Source organism: Siphateles boraxobius, unplaced genomic scaffold (genome assembly GCF_051911475.1).
Source record: "Siphateles boraxobius isolate OS27281-9 unplaced genomic scaffold, OSU_SipBor_1 54, whole genome shotgun sequence".
Classification (NCBI taxonomy): Eukaryota; Metazoa; Chordata; class Actinopteri; order Cypriniformes; family Leuciscidae; genus Siphateles; species Siphateles boraxobius.
This window is the reverse complement of record NW_027509180.1, coordinates 875030-892086: the sequence shown is the minus strand read 5'-3', so window position 1 is coordinate 892086 and position 17057 is coordinate 875030.

Below are 17057 nucleotides of genomic sequence, written 5' to 3'. Positions count from 1 at the left end.
CTCACAATATTTTTGATGATACAGGATATCTTTGCTTATGTTACTGATAAAGGGGGGACTTGCTTTGACAATCTAACCAATCGTGATATGTTAGTCATGATGATTCTGTTTTGAGATGTCTGGGTTTGAAAGCATGTGATAATGTATCATGTCATATTATAAAAACTGTTGTATTCGTGTTGACTGGTGGGATTCTCAGTGGAATTTGTCTGAGATCCACCGGCCTTGTTTTTACTTGTGAGATTCTCTGAGTATTGCTCGAGAACTCTCCTGGCCGTGATTAAAGCATTTAAAGGATATTTGCTGTAGTCTGTCTGTTATTTTCTGTTGCGCAACAGGTTAGTTTAGAGTATAAAGGTTGTTGAGTGTCGACTAGAGACGCCATAGATTAAGTGTCGACGAGAGACGCTTGGGTGATGACAGGGCACCCCGAACAAATTTAAGAACACTAGAGATCCAAAGTAATAGTGTTCAATAATTAGATTCCAGATATGCAGTTAGGTTTAGGGAAAAATCCACTACATTACGCTACCGTTGTCTGTTTTAGCAGACCACTGCCATGTAGTGGTAGCAGGTTTTCTCAGACAGTGTGTGTGGATCGTGCAAAGCTGCACAAGCGAAATTAAAGTCTCAAAATCCAAATGAATCAAATAGGATCGACTCAGAAACGAGTCAATGAATGCACGCGCATCACTTGATCCACAAATGCACATCTTACTTGTTGCATGCACAAATTCTGAGCTACATTAATACAAAATCGAGGTTTTGTATTAACAACTATGTCTCTATTTGTACAAAATGCTGCACATTCACGTGATTCTGAATTTTGCACACACAAGTTGTATTGTATTAATTTAAATGTAGTGACGCACATTTGTGAATTTGTCAAATAGATGGGTTGTTGTGCACACATTAATAATTAGCACCAGGCCTATTCATTTGTGTGTGGGTTGTGAAATGCTTAAAAACAGCGAAAAGAAAGTCTCAAAATCCAAATGAATCAAATGAGATTGACTCAGAAAAGACATCAATGAATGCACGCGCGTCACCTGATCCACACATGCACATCTTCTTTGTTGCATGTGCAAAGTAGGCTATGATACACTAATACAAAAGAAAACATTTGTAGGCCTATTCACAAAAATGTCTCTATTTGTACAAATTGCTACACATTCATTCAATTTCGAATTTTGCACACGCAAGTTGAAAGGCATTGGGTTGTGGATAGTAAAACATATCTGAAACATTAATCAAGTTCATTGATAATTGTGCTTGCATGTGTTAATCATTTTGATACCATATTCATTCCATTCAAATCTTGGTCTTTTATTATGAATAAACAATTCACAACCCCAGCGCCGGAGGGAGACAAAACGCTCAGCTCATAATGTCTAAATTATACATTATATAGGAAAAGTCTTAAAGGGAGGAATATAAGTCTGACCAATAGAATCAAACATTACATCATTGGCATATCATATAGACTTTTATACAGCTTCTTTATATGGGCAGTATCCGCTAGAATCTCCTTACAAGCCTGGAGCTCCGAGGAAGCTCTTCAATGTATAACATAGAAACATAGGCTATAGAAGAAAAGAAAGAGAAAGGAGAAGGGAGGTGTTCCCTTCCTCATTAATGAATACCAGATGTTTAACTTCACATCGATAGAAAGGAATGTGCCAGCGTGGCTACTATGCTGGACCATAGAATCTCTATTGTATATAGACTTTATTGCTGAGGGAGATATATATTTCTAACAGGGATATTGGTTTATTTTCGAGTCCGAGGGACTGTCAGGCATGTCTGAAAGTGAGTAACTTTAATAACTTGTGGATCAGCACTGACGCAAGACGCGAACTGTTTCGAACGATTCAGTCCGATTTAGTGTACTGTCGACCGGTTCACTAAAAAGATCCGGTTCAAAAGAACGATTCGTTCACGAACCGGCCATCACTATTTCGCGGTAAATGCGACTGAAGAGAGGTGAGTTGAAGAGATGCTCCGTCTAAAAAGTTTGATATGAGATTTGTTTATTGTAATACAACATGTAATTTTGTTCTAAAATGCACTTTAATCTTATTCAAACATGCATGAAGTTTGTTTGAATGATGTGATGAGTTAACATGTATTTTCGGGGAGAATTCATTAAGCACGAGTGTGCAAGCTCTGTTGGCTAAAATAATGCCTTTCACTGACAGGCTGAGTTGTGAGAGAAGGCCACAGACTCGAGCTTGTTCTGATCTTCCCTTTTATTCATGCAGAATACAATCTGGCCTGAGTAATTTCTGTTGTAATTCGCTGTTGTCTCGTTCATCTACCAACACAACGCAGAGCTAAATGAAGACCGGTCACTAGGGCTGGGTATTGTTCAAAATCTTTCGATACCGGTTCCTAACGATACTTTTTTCGAGACCAATTTTATGAAATCCATTTGAACAAGATTACATTACACATTACCTCAGAAAAACTTTGGTTTTACTTTTTCAGTTTGACTCATGCTCCTAGCCGGTGCAAAAAGGAACAAAAAATGTTGTATAATGAGCTCATGCTCGCCAAAGCTGATTTTCTAAAAATAAAAAATACAGTAAAACGTGTAATATTGTAAAATAGTATTACAAATTAAAATCTTATTTGAATATATTTCAAAATGTAATTTATTGAAAGGGATTTAATTCAAAGCTGAATTTTCAAAATCATTACTTCATTGTCACATGACCCTTCAGATATATGAAAACAGTTTGCTGCTTAATATTTTGGAAACTATGATACATTTTGTCATGATTCTTTGATGAATAAAAAATTCAAAAGAACAGCATTTATTTAAAAACGAAATATTTTGTAACATTACACGTTTTAATGTCACCTTTGATAACTTTAATGCATCCTATTCCTTACTGAAAAACAATTCTGACTAACCAACACATTTTTTAACTGCAGTGTACATTCAGTAGGTTATTATTTATTGCTCTATAAACACTGTCAGAGTGATCAACAAGGTATCTCTTCATTTACCAGTCGAAGACGGAGCAACTTTTATGTTTACTCCGTGCACTGTCAAGGTCTTCATCATATTTGTCGTGGTATGCCGGTCTTTGCAGCAATTATTTTACCGCAAATACTGCATCGTGCGCTGTTGACATAAAGCAGAAATGTACCCACACTTTTGATCGACTTTTCCACATCTTTAAGGTATTATGTGTGTGTGCTCGCGTCTCATATGAATATGTGCGCGGAGAGTTTGTATGTGTGTGCTCACGTGTCATTGAGTATGTGCGTGAGTTTTTGTGTGTGCTCGAGTCTCATATAAGTATGCGCGTGGAGAGTTTGTGCGTGCACGCGCGCGTCTCATATGAGTATGTGCAAGGAGAGTTCCGCGGGTCTTGTGTGTGTAGAGTTTGCCTGTATGTGCATTTCATATGTATTTGTTTGAGCACTGACGTTGACGAGTTAACTCCTTAGGTATCGAAATCTGGAACCGAAACAACATGTCATTTTTCGATACTCGATAGTATCGAGGCAATTCGGTCGGTACCTAAAAAGTAATGAACTCGGTACCCAGCCCGACCGGTCACATAATGCATGTTCAGATATTTATACATCAAAATATTCTCAGGGCCATGAAACTTGTGAGAATGACCAAAAACGCTGGAGGTGGCTGGGAAACTTAATGTTTACGTTCGCTTTAGACCAAACCGACTATGTCTACGTTGATTCTCGTCAAGACGTGCAATTTGCCAATTTTGTGTGTTGGTGCAAGCTCAGAAAGATGTGAAAGAGTATTCGCGCGCTGTGAGACGTTTGCGTTATGGGCGCGTGTTCCAAACAGAGACACTGGTACTTTCGCGTCTATGTGCGCTTGAATATTTCAATTAACAAGGCTTAAAAAGGCGTTTCACCTGTATCTGTGATGATTAGAGCTCGACCGATATGGATTTTTGGGGGCCGATGCCGATACCGATATTAGGGAGTAAAAAAAGCCCGATACCGATATATCGGCCGATATTATTTATGTGTATATTATAATACAGTAGCAATATTATTTATGTGTATTATAGTACAGTATACCAGTCAAAAGTTTGGACACTTTCCTATTGGTGTGTACAAACTTTTGATGGGTACTTTACACAGTAGCTATAAACAGAATAAATATATTTTATAAACACGTTTTGCAATGATCACTCAAATGTGGTAATCAAACACTTGTGTGACACAGATATGTAATGGAGGCAGGGGGAATGATAGAATGAGAATTATACAGCTGAGCTGTAACCAAACTAGTTTGCATTGCATGTTATATTATATTATATTATATTCTAAATACTGTTGCATAATCTTCACTAACGATGACTTTGTCTTTTAATTTAGTCATAACTTGTATCAATAAATATATAAAGTGTGTCACTGACAAAACCTTATTATCTTCTATTTTTACTCTTAATTCCTCTAATCTCTACCAGTGGAGGAAGAACTCAGATCTTTTTACTAAAGTAAGATGAATAATATCATAATGAAAACGTTTTTAATTACATATGTACAGTACTTTTATACTATTTTAAATAATTAGTAAGCAAAATGTACTAAACGTGAAACTAGGCTACTCTTAATGCAAAATGGCCCTATATAAAGTGTTATAATTATATACATTTTTGGAATATTGCTTGATGTTGTAACGTAGCGTTATCAGGCAGAATGAGCTTTAACACTGTGTCTACACCGGACGCGGCCGTTACTGCTCGCGTCGCAACAGCTGTTTACCCTAGACAAAGCAGAATCAGTTTACTGTCGGAGATCGCTCGCGCCACGCATTTTAATCAATGTTTCATCAACCAATTGCCTTAATAAATAAGAAGAAGGCATAAATATAGCAGACAATATAATCAGGACTTCTCAGCTGCGCGCTTGCAATAGTCACAAGCTCACACAATACGTGACAGAGGCTTGTAGCAGAGAAATCAATTCCGTGAATTACACTGCGCAAATCACAAGTAGGCTACTACCCACCGGATGAAGAAGGGTTGGCTCTCAGTCTCCACAGGCTACATAAAATATTCATTTTATTTTATTTTATTTTATTTTATTTTTCGTGTTTGCATTTATGAGGAAAAAACAATGTTACAGACGCGACAGTTCAGCACTACGGACGTGAGCGCTCTGAAAGCGGCACTAATGCTTTGAAACTTTCACATAGACATCAAACAGAAAGCACAAAACCTTTCGTTTCAAAGGGAATTTCGTTTTGTATTAATTGTATCTTAATTTTAATCACTGTTTCATCAGCCATTTGCCTGGATTTAATTTATAAGAAGTAAATTTAGCAGACGATAGATAATCTCGACACGGAGGCGCCTTCGGGTGAACTGGAGCTCGTCTCATGAACCGAAACTCAGCGTATAGACCTGAGAATTGAAATATATCTATATTGAAATGTCTACTTTTAAACAGAACAATTCAAAACGAAAGACAGAAAGACTCATGTAATCGTATGAAATGTGCATTTCTCTCTGGCGCGCGCTCACTGAAGATCGCGAGTCAGCATCGTCAACTTCATCTTTGGCTGACACTGACTGAAAACACTTGTTTATTAATAAACAATTAAAATGTCTCCTTGCTATATTTGTTGTATTCATAATCATTATTTTTGCCAGTTCTTGTGACAGCTTTTAGGTGCTTTATTGGCAGCGCCACCCTTACATGAATCACCGTACCCGCATTTTTTTAAATATTCATTTATCGGCCATTATAAATGCCGATACCGATAGTTAGGAAAATGCCTAAAATCGGCCGATAATATCGGCCCGCCGATATATCGGTCGGGCTCTAGTGATGATCCCAGAAGAACACGCTGCGTTCACGCGTTTCACCTGTATCCGTGATGTTCCCAGAAGAACACGCTGCGTTCACGCGTTTCACCTGTATCCGTGATGATCCCAGAAGAACACGCTGCGTACACGCGTTTCACCTGTATCCGTGATGATCCCAGAAGAGCACGCTGCGTACACGTGTTTCACCTGTATCCGTGATGATCCCAGAAGAACACGCTGCGTACACGCGTTTCACCTGTATCCGTGATGATCCTAGAAGAACACTCTGCGTACACGTGTTTCACCTGTATCCGTGATGATCCCAGAAGAACACGCTGCGTACACGTGTTTCACCTGTATCCGTGATGATCCCAGAAGAACACGCTGCGTACACGTGTTTCACCTGTATCTGTGATGATCCCAGAAGAACACGCTGCGTTCACGCGTTTCACCTGTATCCGTGATGATCCCAGAAGAACACGCTGCGTACACGTGTTTCACCTGTATCCGTGATGATCCCAGAAGAACACGCTGCGTACACGCGTTTCACCTGTATCCGTGATGATCCCAGAAGAACACGCTGCGTACACGTGTTTCACCTGTATCCGTGATGATCCCAGAAGAACACGCTGCGTACACGTGTTTCACCTGTATCCGTGATGATCCCAGAAGAACACGCTGCGTACACGCGTTTCACCTGTATCCGTGATGATCCCAGAAGAACACGCTGCGTACACGCGTTTCACCTGTATCCGTGATGATCCCAGAAGAACACGCTGCGTACACGCGTTTCACCTGTATCCGTGATGATCCCAGAAGAACACGCTGCGTACACGCGTTTCACCTGTATCCGTGATGATCCCAGAAGAACACGCTGCGTACACGCGTTTCACCTGTATCCGTGATGATCCCAGAAGAACACGCTGCGTACACGCGTTTCACCTGTATCCGTGATGATCCCAGAAGAACACGCTGCGTACACGTGTTTCACCTGTATCCGTGATGATCCCAGAAGAACACGCTGCGTACACGCGTTTCACCTGTATCCGTGATGATCCCAGAAGAACACGCTGCGTTCACGCGTTTCACCTGTATCCGTGATGATCCCAGAAGAACACGCTGCGTACACGCGTTTCACCTGTATCCGTGATGATCCCAGAAGAACACGCTGCGTACACGCGTTTCACCTGTATCCGTGATGATCCCAGAAGAACACGCTGCGTACACGCGTTTCACCTGTATCCGTGATGATCCCAGAAGAACACGCTGCGTACACGCGTTTCACCTGTATCCGTGATGATCCCAGAAGAACACGCTGCGTACACACGTTTCACCTGTATCCGTGATGATCCCAGAAGAACACGCTGCGTACACGCGTTTCAACTGTATCCGTGATGATCCCAGAAGAACACGCTGCGTACACGCGTTTCACCTGTATCCGTGATGATCCCAGAAGAACACGCTGCGTTCACGCGTTTCACCTGTATCCGTGATGATCCCAGAAGAACACGCTGCGTACACGTGTTTCACCTGTATCCGTGATGATCCCAGAAGAACACGCTGCGTACACGCGTTTCACCTGTATCCGTGATGATCCCAGAAGAACACACTGCGTACACGTGTTTCACCTGTATCCGTGATGATCCCAGAAGAACACGCTGCGTTCACGCGTTACACCTGTATCCGTGATGATCCCAGAAGAACACGCTGCGTACACGTGTTTCACCTGTATCCGTGATGATCCCAGAAGAACACGCTGCGTACACGTGTAATTAATCTGCTATCAATGGCACAAGTCTCTATTTCAAGCTCTAAAATGACGTTTTGGAGGAGTGGAATGAGATGGTTGCGTACACTGATTTCACCTGTATCTGTGAGCACACCGGTCTCGCATCTCTCACGTAGGAGCGGAAGCATAAAGGGGGAGCAACGACGTTGATGATCGAGAGAGGAACAGGCCTGTGTTTTAGTTGTGTTTGTATTTGTGTTTTATTTTAGCCAGCAGTCGTCTGCGAGGGGCTGCTGGCGGTATTTTGGTTTGTTTGTTTTATTTTAAATAAAGTCTTTAAATGTTCGCCGGTTCCCGCCTCCTTCTTCCCTGAAAATTGCTACACTGGTGCCGAAACCCGGGAAGAGGGAGGAACGCGCTGTCAGAGTGTCCTCACCGCTGTGGGGAATTCGTGGTGCCATCGAACATGGTGCGCGAGTCGCCGCCGCTCGCCGTGGGCCGGAGCCTGCTACCGCCCGCCGGGTAGAGGAGGAGCAGGGAGCGGGGGACTCGAGGCCATGGACGCTCGAGGCGGTGCGCTGGAGTGAGTTGCCGGGGGGGCGGTCAAGCTCACTGCCGGCCGCCTGGGAGTTTGAAGGGCGACTGCCATCCGGGAGGGAGAGGGGGAGTAGTCGCCTACACACATATAATCCTGAAAATAATAAATGTTTTAAAAAAATACATAACTTTAGAAAATATAAAGTCAAAAATATCTTACTAAATACTCTAAAAATATTTTAGATGCAAATGTAATGTTGGTCAACACGGACATGTGAAATTGGCTATGTACTAATGAAAAATTATTTTAAAAAGTATGTTATTGTTGCGTTGCAGCAAGGGTGAAGCGGAGAGTGATCCAATCGCAAGCACTTTAATAATCCAACAAACAGAATATCCAGGGTAAACTCAGAATAAGGCACACGGGACACGGAACAAGGAAACTGGGAACAACACACAGCAAACAACAACCGACAGCCAACAACTGAAACACAGGGGTTTAAATACACAGACAAACAAGCTAAACAAGATAACAAGGGGGCGTGGCTAATGAGAAACACCTGGGGAGACTAATAAACATGGACGAGGAACACCTGTGGACACTGAGCAACAACAAACAATGACAAGACACATGGCAGGATCACATGACAAACAAGGGATCACATAATAACATAGCCCCCCCCCCCCCCTATGGGCGGCTCCCGACGCCCCTTGAAACAAAAACACTAAAGTTTAGGAGGGTGGTGAAGTGGAGGCGGTCTTGGGGGAGGGACGGAGGGCCAGGTTTGTGCAGGGGACCAGGGCAGAGACGACCCCTCGGGCGGCCACGGCGGAGAAGACAGTCCGTCGGGCGGCCAGGGCGGAGACGACCCTCCGGGCGGCCAGGGCGGCGAAGACCCCTCGGGCGGCGAAGACCCCTCGGGCGGCCAGGGCGGCGAAGACCCCTCGGGCGGCCAGGGCGGCGAAGACCCCTCGGGCGGCCAGGGCGGCGAAGACACCGGCTCAGGAACAGCAGAGACCGTCTAAGGAACAGCAGAGAGCGGCTCAGGAACAGCAGACACCGGCTCGGGAACAGCAGACACCGGCTCGGGAACGGATGACACACACACTGGTTGTGGAGCAGACAACACACACACTGGCTCGGGAACAGACAACACACACACTGGCTCGGGAACAGACAACACAGACTCTGGCTCGGGAACAGACAACACAGACTCTGGCTCGGGAACAGACAACACACACACTGGCTCGGGAACAGACAACACAGACTCTGGCTCGGGAACAGACAACACAGACTCTGGCTCGGGAACAGACAACACAGACTCTGGCTGGGGAACAGACAACACAGACTCTGGCTGGGGAACAGTCAACACAGACTCTGGCTCGGGAACAGACAACACAGACTCTGGCTCGGGAACAGACAACACAGACTCTGGCTGGGGAACAGACAACACACACCCTTGCTCGGGAACAGACAACACACACCCTGGCTCGGGAACAGACAACACAGACTCTGGCTCGGGGACAGACAACACAGACTCTGGCTCGGGAACAGACAACACAGACTCTGGCTCGGGAACAGACAACTCAGACTCTGGCTCGGGGACAGACAACACTGGCTCCTGCTCGGGAACAGACACTGGCTCCGGCTCGGGAACAGACACTGGCTCCGGCTCGGGAACAGACACTGGCTCCGGCTCGGGGAACAGACACTGGCTCCGGCTCGGGAACAGACACTGGCTCCGGCTCGGGAACAGACACTGGCTCCGGCTCGGGAACAGACACTGGCTCCGGCTCGGGAACAGACACTGGCTCCGGCTCGGGAACAGACACTTGCTCCGGCTCGGGAACAGACACCAGCACAGAAACAGCCACAAGGACAAACGTAAACACAGAAACAAACATAGAGCGATCAGGTTCAGGCGTGACTTGAACAGTCTCTGGATCGGCAGACGTGACTTGAACAGTCTGGATCGGCAGACGTGACTTGAACAGTCTCTGGATCGGCAGACGTGACTTGAACAGTCTCTGGATCGGCAGACGTGACTTGAACAGTCTCTGGATCGGCAGACGTGACTTGAACAGTATCTGGATCGGCAGACGTGACTTGAACAGTCTCTGGATCGGCAGACGTGACTTGAACAGTCTCTGGATCGGCAGACGTGACTTGAACAGTCTCTGGATCGGCAGACGTGACTTGAACAGTCTCTGGATCGGCAGACGTGACTTGAACCGTCTCTGGATCGGCAGACGTGACTTGAACCGTCTCTGGATCGGCAGACGTGACTTGAACCGTCTCTGGATCGGCAGACGTGACTTGAACCGTCTCTGGATCGGCAGACGTGACTTGAACCGTCTCTGGATCGGCAGACGTGACTTGAACAGTCTCTGGATCGGACGGGACCAGCGGCGAGGACTCTGGGCTGACAGGAAGTACAGGAAGGACTTCCAGGCATTGCGGGACGCGGGAAGTCCTCTTCCTCCTCCGTCTCCGAGAGCGAGAGGGCGCTGGACTGGACGGAACCAGCGATGAGGACGCTGGGCTGGACGGAACGGATGACACACACACTGGTTGTGGAGCAGACAACACACACACTGGCTCGGGAACAGACAACACACACACTGGCTCGGGAACAGACAACACAGACTCTGGCTCGGGAACAGACAACACAGACTCTGGCTCGGGAACAGACAACACAGACTCTGGCTGGGGAACAGACAACACAGACTCTGGCTCGGGAACAGACAACACAGACTCTGGCTGGGGAACAGACAACACACACCCTTGCTCGGGAACAGACAACACACACCCTGGCTCGGGAACAGACAACACAGACTCTGGCTCGGGGACAGACAACACAGACTCTGGCTCGGGAACAGACAACACAGACTCTGGCTCGGGAACAGACAACACAGACTCTGGCTCGGGGACAGACAACACTGGCTCCTGCTCGGGAACAGACACTGGCTCCGGCTCGGGAACAGACACTGGCTCTGGCTCGGGAACAGACACTGGCTCCGGCTCGGGAACAGACACTGGCTCCGGCTCGGGAAACAGACACTGGCTCCGGCTCGGGAAACAGACACTGGCTCCGGCTCGGGAAACAGACACTGGCTCCGGCTCGGGAACAGACACTGGCTCCGGCTTGGGAACAGACACTGGCTCCGGCTCGGGAACAGACACTGGCTCCGGCTCGGGAACAGACACTGGCTCCGGCTCGGGAACAGACACTGGCTCCGGCTCGGGAACAGACACTGGCTCCGGCTCGGGAACAGACACTGGCTCCGGCTCGGGAACAGACACCAGCACAGAAACAGCCACAAGGACAAACGTAAACACAGAAACAAACATAGAGCGATCAGGTTCAGGCGTGACTTGAACAGTCTCTGGATCGGCAGACGTGACTTGAACAGTCTGGATCGGCAGACGTGACTTGAACAGTCTCTGGATCGGCAGACGTGACTTGAACAGTCTCTGGATCGGCAGACGTGACTTGAACAGTATCTGGATCGGCAGACGTGACTTGAACAGTATCTGGATCGGCAGACGTGACTTGAACAGTCTCTGGATCGGCAGACGTGACTTGAACAGTCTCTGGATCGGTAGACGTGACTTGAACAGTCTCTGGATCGGCAGACGTGACTTGAACCGTCTCTGGATCGGCAGACGTGACTTGAACCGTCTCTGGATCGGCAGACGTGACTTGAACCGTCTCTGGATCGGCAGACGTGACTTGAACCGTCTCTGGATCGGCAGACGTGACTTGAACAGTCTCTGGATCGGACGGGACCAGCGGCGAGGACTCTGGGCTGACAGGAAGTACAGGAAGGACTTCCAGGCATTGCGGGACGCGGGAAGTCCTCTTCCTCCTCCGTCTCCGAGAGCGAGAGGGCGCTGGACTAAACGGAACCAGCGATGAGGACGCTGGGCTGGACGGAACCAGCGGGGAGGGCGCTGTGCTGGACGGGACCAGCGGTGAGGATGCTGCGCTGGACAGGACCAGCGGTGAGGATGCTGCGCTGGACAGGACCAGCGGTGAGGGCGCTGCGGTGGACGGGACCAGCGGTGAGGGCGCTGCGGTGGACGGGACTAGCGGTGAAGGCTCTGTGCTGGACGGGACCAGCGGTGAAGGCTCTGTGCTGGACGGGACCAGCGGTGAAGGCTCTGTGCTGGACGGGACCAGCGGTGAAGGCTCTGTGCTGGACGGGACCAGCGGTGAAGGCCCTGTGCTGGACGGGACCAGCGGTGAAGGCCCTGTGCTGGACGGGACCAGCGGTGAAGGCCCTGTGCTGGACGGGACCAGCGGTGAAGGCACTGTGCTGGACGGGACCAGCGGTGAAGGCTCTGGCTGGACGTGGCTGACGTGAAGCTCTGGCTGGACTCGGCTGACGTGAAGCTCTGGCTGGACGTGGCTGACGTGAAGCTCTGGCTGGACGTGGCTGACGTGAAGCTCTGGCTGGACGTGGCTGACGTAAAGCTCTGGCTGGACGTGGCTGACGTGAAGCTCTAGCTGGACGTGGCTGACGTGAAGCTCTGACTGGACGTGAAAATCCAGCTGGGCGTGGAGGTCAGATGATGACCTGGCGTACCATGGGAGGATGCTCTCCAGACATCGGGAGAGTGCCTCTCTCCAGTCCAGACCAGAGATATTGGGAAGCTCCCTCAGGTTGACCTCCTTAGGCCCCAGCCGGTAACACAATTTAATTGCCTCGTCTCCGAGGGAGCAGGAAGTAGCAAGAGGAATAAATCCCCACGTGAACTGAAATAAATCAGGGCTATCCAGAGCCAAGGATGCGATCTGACCCGCGAATTCCCGGCTCATGCAGGGGAGATCAGACGAGGTCCATGCTGCTGGATTCATTTTTGGTCGGTTGTTCTGTTGCGTAGCAGCAAGGATGAAGCGGAGAGTGAATCCAATCGCAAGCACTTTAATAATCCAACAAACAGAATATCATGGGTAAACTCAGAATAAGGCACACGGGACACGGAACAAGGAAACTGGGAACAACACACAGCAAACAACAACCAACAGCCAACAACTGAAACACAGGGGTTTAAATACACAGACAAACAAGCTAAACAAGATAACAAGGGGGCGTGGCTAATGAGAAACACCTGGGGAGACTAATAAACATGGACGAGGAACACCTGTGGACACTGAGCAACAACAAACAATGACAAGACACATGGCAGGATCACATGACAAACAAGGGATCACGTGATATACAAGACACAACAAAACCCACACGTAACAGTTATTCTTTAAAAATAGTATTTTTTTTATCATATATCATGTTAACAAGAACACTTGAATGAATAACTTTAAGCTTTGTAAACACATTTTGGGACATTTTTGGGCCTTATGCATCTCATCAAACCCAAATGGCACCTGTTTATTCCTAAAAGTTTTATGATAATTTTCAGTTTCTGCGCATATCAAATCATCTTATTTTAATGTCAAGTCAAGTCAAGTCATCCTCATTTATATAGCGCTTTTAACAATGAAGATTGTTTCAAAGCCGCTTTACAGAGAGAAACATATAATTTAAGGTAACAGATTGGTTTGGTTTTATAGTGGTTCTAGAAAAATGTTTTTTCCAGGTAAAGTTAGTTTTGATTGATTCACTTCCGTCTAAATGATCATTTGTTATTAAATTAGGGGCCGCTAAGACGACACCGTTCTCTCTAAACAGACTTTAAACGTGAACCTGTGATAGACGCTGATGGCGTTCACATGCGCATTAAGAATTGATTCTATAGTTATGTGCGTTTGAATATATGTGCGCAGGTTTGTAATTCCTTACAAACCATGCCTAAACAAACTACTTGTCTATAAATTTTGATGCAGAATTTTATTTTATCTTATCACTTTGAGTAGGATCGCGAACCGAAAAATTCCACAACGCTTTATCTGTAGAGTGGTATAGGGATCCTCCATAGGGAGAGGCTAGTTGGCACTTCAGCACTGCATTGTCATCGGGTCCAGGCGAAAGTCCTTCGTCAGATCTGGAAACGGCCTGGATCCGGCAGGCTGCGGGAAAACCTTGGGATAAACAAAGACACTAAAATTAGCCTAGATGACATTCTTCTAATGATGTAACGAGTACATCAGGATTTGAGGGAAGTGTTCCCAGTTCTTGCTGACCTAATCTAAGCAGCCTAATATTGAATTATAGAAGGCTATAGAGTGTTATGTGAATGCTAGGTCAAAGAGATGTGTTTTTAGTCTCGCTTTGAACTGACAGACTGTGTCTGCTTCCCGGACAATATTAGGAAGATTGTTCTCAAAGTTTTGGTGCTAAATAGGAAAAGGATCTACCGCCAGCAGTCGATTTAGATATTCTAGGTATTATCAACTGGCCAGAACTTTGAGATCGCAATAGACGTGAAGGACTATAATGCGTTAAGAGCTCGCTCAAGTACTGGGTAGCTAAACCATTTAGTGCTTTGTAAGTAATCAGCAATATTTTAAAATTTATACGATGTTTAATAGGGAGCCAATGCAGTGTTGACAGAACCGGGCTAATATGGTCGTACTTCCTTGTTCTGGTAAGAACTCTAGCGGCTGCGTTTTGAACTAGCTGTAGTTTGTTTATTAAGCGTGCAGGGCAACCACCCAGTAGAGCATTACAATAATCTAGCCTTGATGTCATGAAAGCATGAACTGGTTGTTCCGCATTTGTCAATGAGAGCATATGACGTAATTTAGATATATTTTTAAGATGGAAAAATGGAAAAGTTTTACAGACACTAGACATGTGACTTCCAAATGAAAGATTGGTATCAAAGAATACACCCAGGTTCCTAACTGACGGCGAAGACTTAACAGAGCAGCCATCAAGTGTTAGACGGTATTCTAAGTTATTACGTGTGGAAGTTTTTTGTCCAATAAATAGAATCTCTGTTTTTTCAGAATTTAGTAGTAGGAAATTACTAGTCATCCAATTTTTTATATCAACTATGCATTCCGATAATTTTGTGAATTGGTGAGTTTCGTTAGGTTTGGAAGAAATATAGAGCTGAGTATCATCAGCATAACAGTGGAAGCTAATTCCATGTTTCCTAATGATATCTCCTAAAGGTAGCATGTACAGAGTGAACAGCAGCGGTCCTAGTACTGAGCCTTGTGGTACGCCATACTGAACTTGTGATCGATAAGACATCTCTTCATTTACTGCTACAAACTGATAACGGTCAGATAAATATGATTTAAACCATGCTAGTGCAATTCCACTAATGCCAACATAGTTTTCTAGTCTATTTAAGAGAATGTTGTGGTCAATGGTGTCAAATGCAGCACTAAGATCGAGTAACACTAATAGAGAGATACAACCACGATCGGATGATAAGAGCAAATCATTTGTGACTTTAATGAGAGCTGTCTCGGTGCTATGGTGCGGTCTAAATCCTGACTGGAAATCCTCGCAGATACCATTTCTTTCAAGAAAGGAACACAGTTGTGAGGATACTGCCTTTTCTAATATCTTTGACAGAAAAGGTAGATTCGAGATCGGCCTGTAATTGACTAATTCTGTAGGATCAAGTTGCGTTTTTTTAACAAGTGGTTTAATCATTGCCAGCTTAAAGGTTTTTGGTACGTATCTTAGAGACAAAGACGAATTAATGATGTTAAGAAGAGGATCTATGACTTCTGGAAGCATCTCTTTCAGTAGTTTAGTCGGTATAGGGTCTAACATACATGTTGTCGATTTAGATGAATTAACAGGTTTGCAAAATTCTTCCTCCTATGGCAACAAATGAATCAAATTTTACCTCGGGGAGACTATAATGCACTCCCTGATGTGATGCTGTAGTAGACGGTTGCATAGTTATAATTTTGTCCCTAATATTATCAATCTTATAAGTGAAGAAGTTCATAAAGTCATTACTGCTGTGTTTCTTGGAAACTTCTGGGCTTGAAGCTTTCTTTTTCGTTAGTGTAGCCACTTTTTCAAATAAATACCTTGGATTATGTTTATTTTCTTTTAATAGGGTTGAAAAATAAGCAGATCTAGCAGCTTTTAAAGCCTCTCTGTAAGCAATCGGGCTCTCCTTCCATGAAATCCGAAATACCTCTAGTTTTGTTTTTTTCCAGTTGCGCTCCAGTTAATGATCTAACTACTTTATGGGGATTACTATAGTTATCAAACTTATATATAATATTTAGATTAATTTGGACATTATGCTGCTGTAATTATTTATCTGTAGTGGTTGATGAGTGTCATTAGTGATTGTTTTTGTGTTATTGATGTTTTATCCATGTCATATTGTGAGAAATAACAGTATTGACTGTCAGTAGAGTAGTTTTATAGGCTTTTATCATCTATCCGACTCAAATAATGTGTTTCTATCAGCAAACACTCAGAATAAAGTGAGATGTTCTGCTGATGATCCTGAATGTCTTGTTGAATGAGTGTTGATAGTCTGAGGATCATCAATATTAACAGATCTGCTGAAAACACTCTTTATTTCATGACAATAGTTCCTGTTTTCTCCTCATTTATTATGCTGATGTTTTCAGATCTCCTGTAAATTGACACTTAAAGCTCATTTCGTTGGTGTCAGCAGACTGGGGGGATTTGTTGGCTAGTAAGTACGTTTATTTCTGTTTATGAATTGAACTGTTTTTCTTACCATTATTTATACTTGGAAGAATTTAAATTATTTATATTATTTTCTATATTTCTTGATACCGGTGTTTTAATGAAGAAACAGAATGATGTTAGGATTAGCAATAAAAATAATAAAAAATAATTAATGAATTGGCATCACTTACTGTATGATGAATAGATAGACAGACATAAATGCTTAGAAGTTTCAATTATTATAAAAACAAACTCGCTCAGTAATTTATATATTTTTGATTTTGGTAGATCAGCTCCTCCCACACTGGAATACATCATCAGTGAAGCTCCTCCCACACTGGAATACATCATCAGTGAAGCTCCTCCCTCTGTAATCACATCATCAGTGAAGCTCCTCCCTCTGT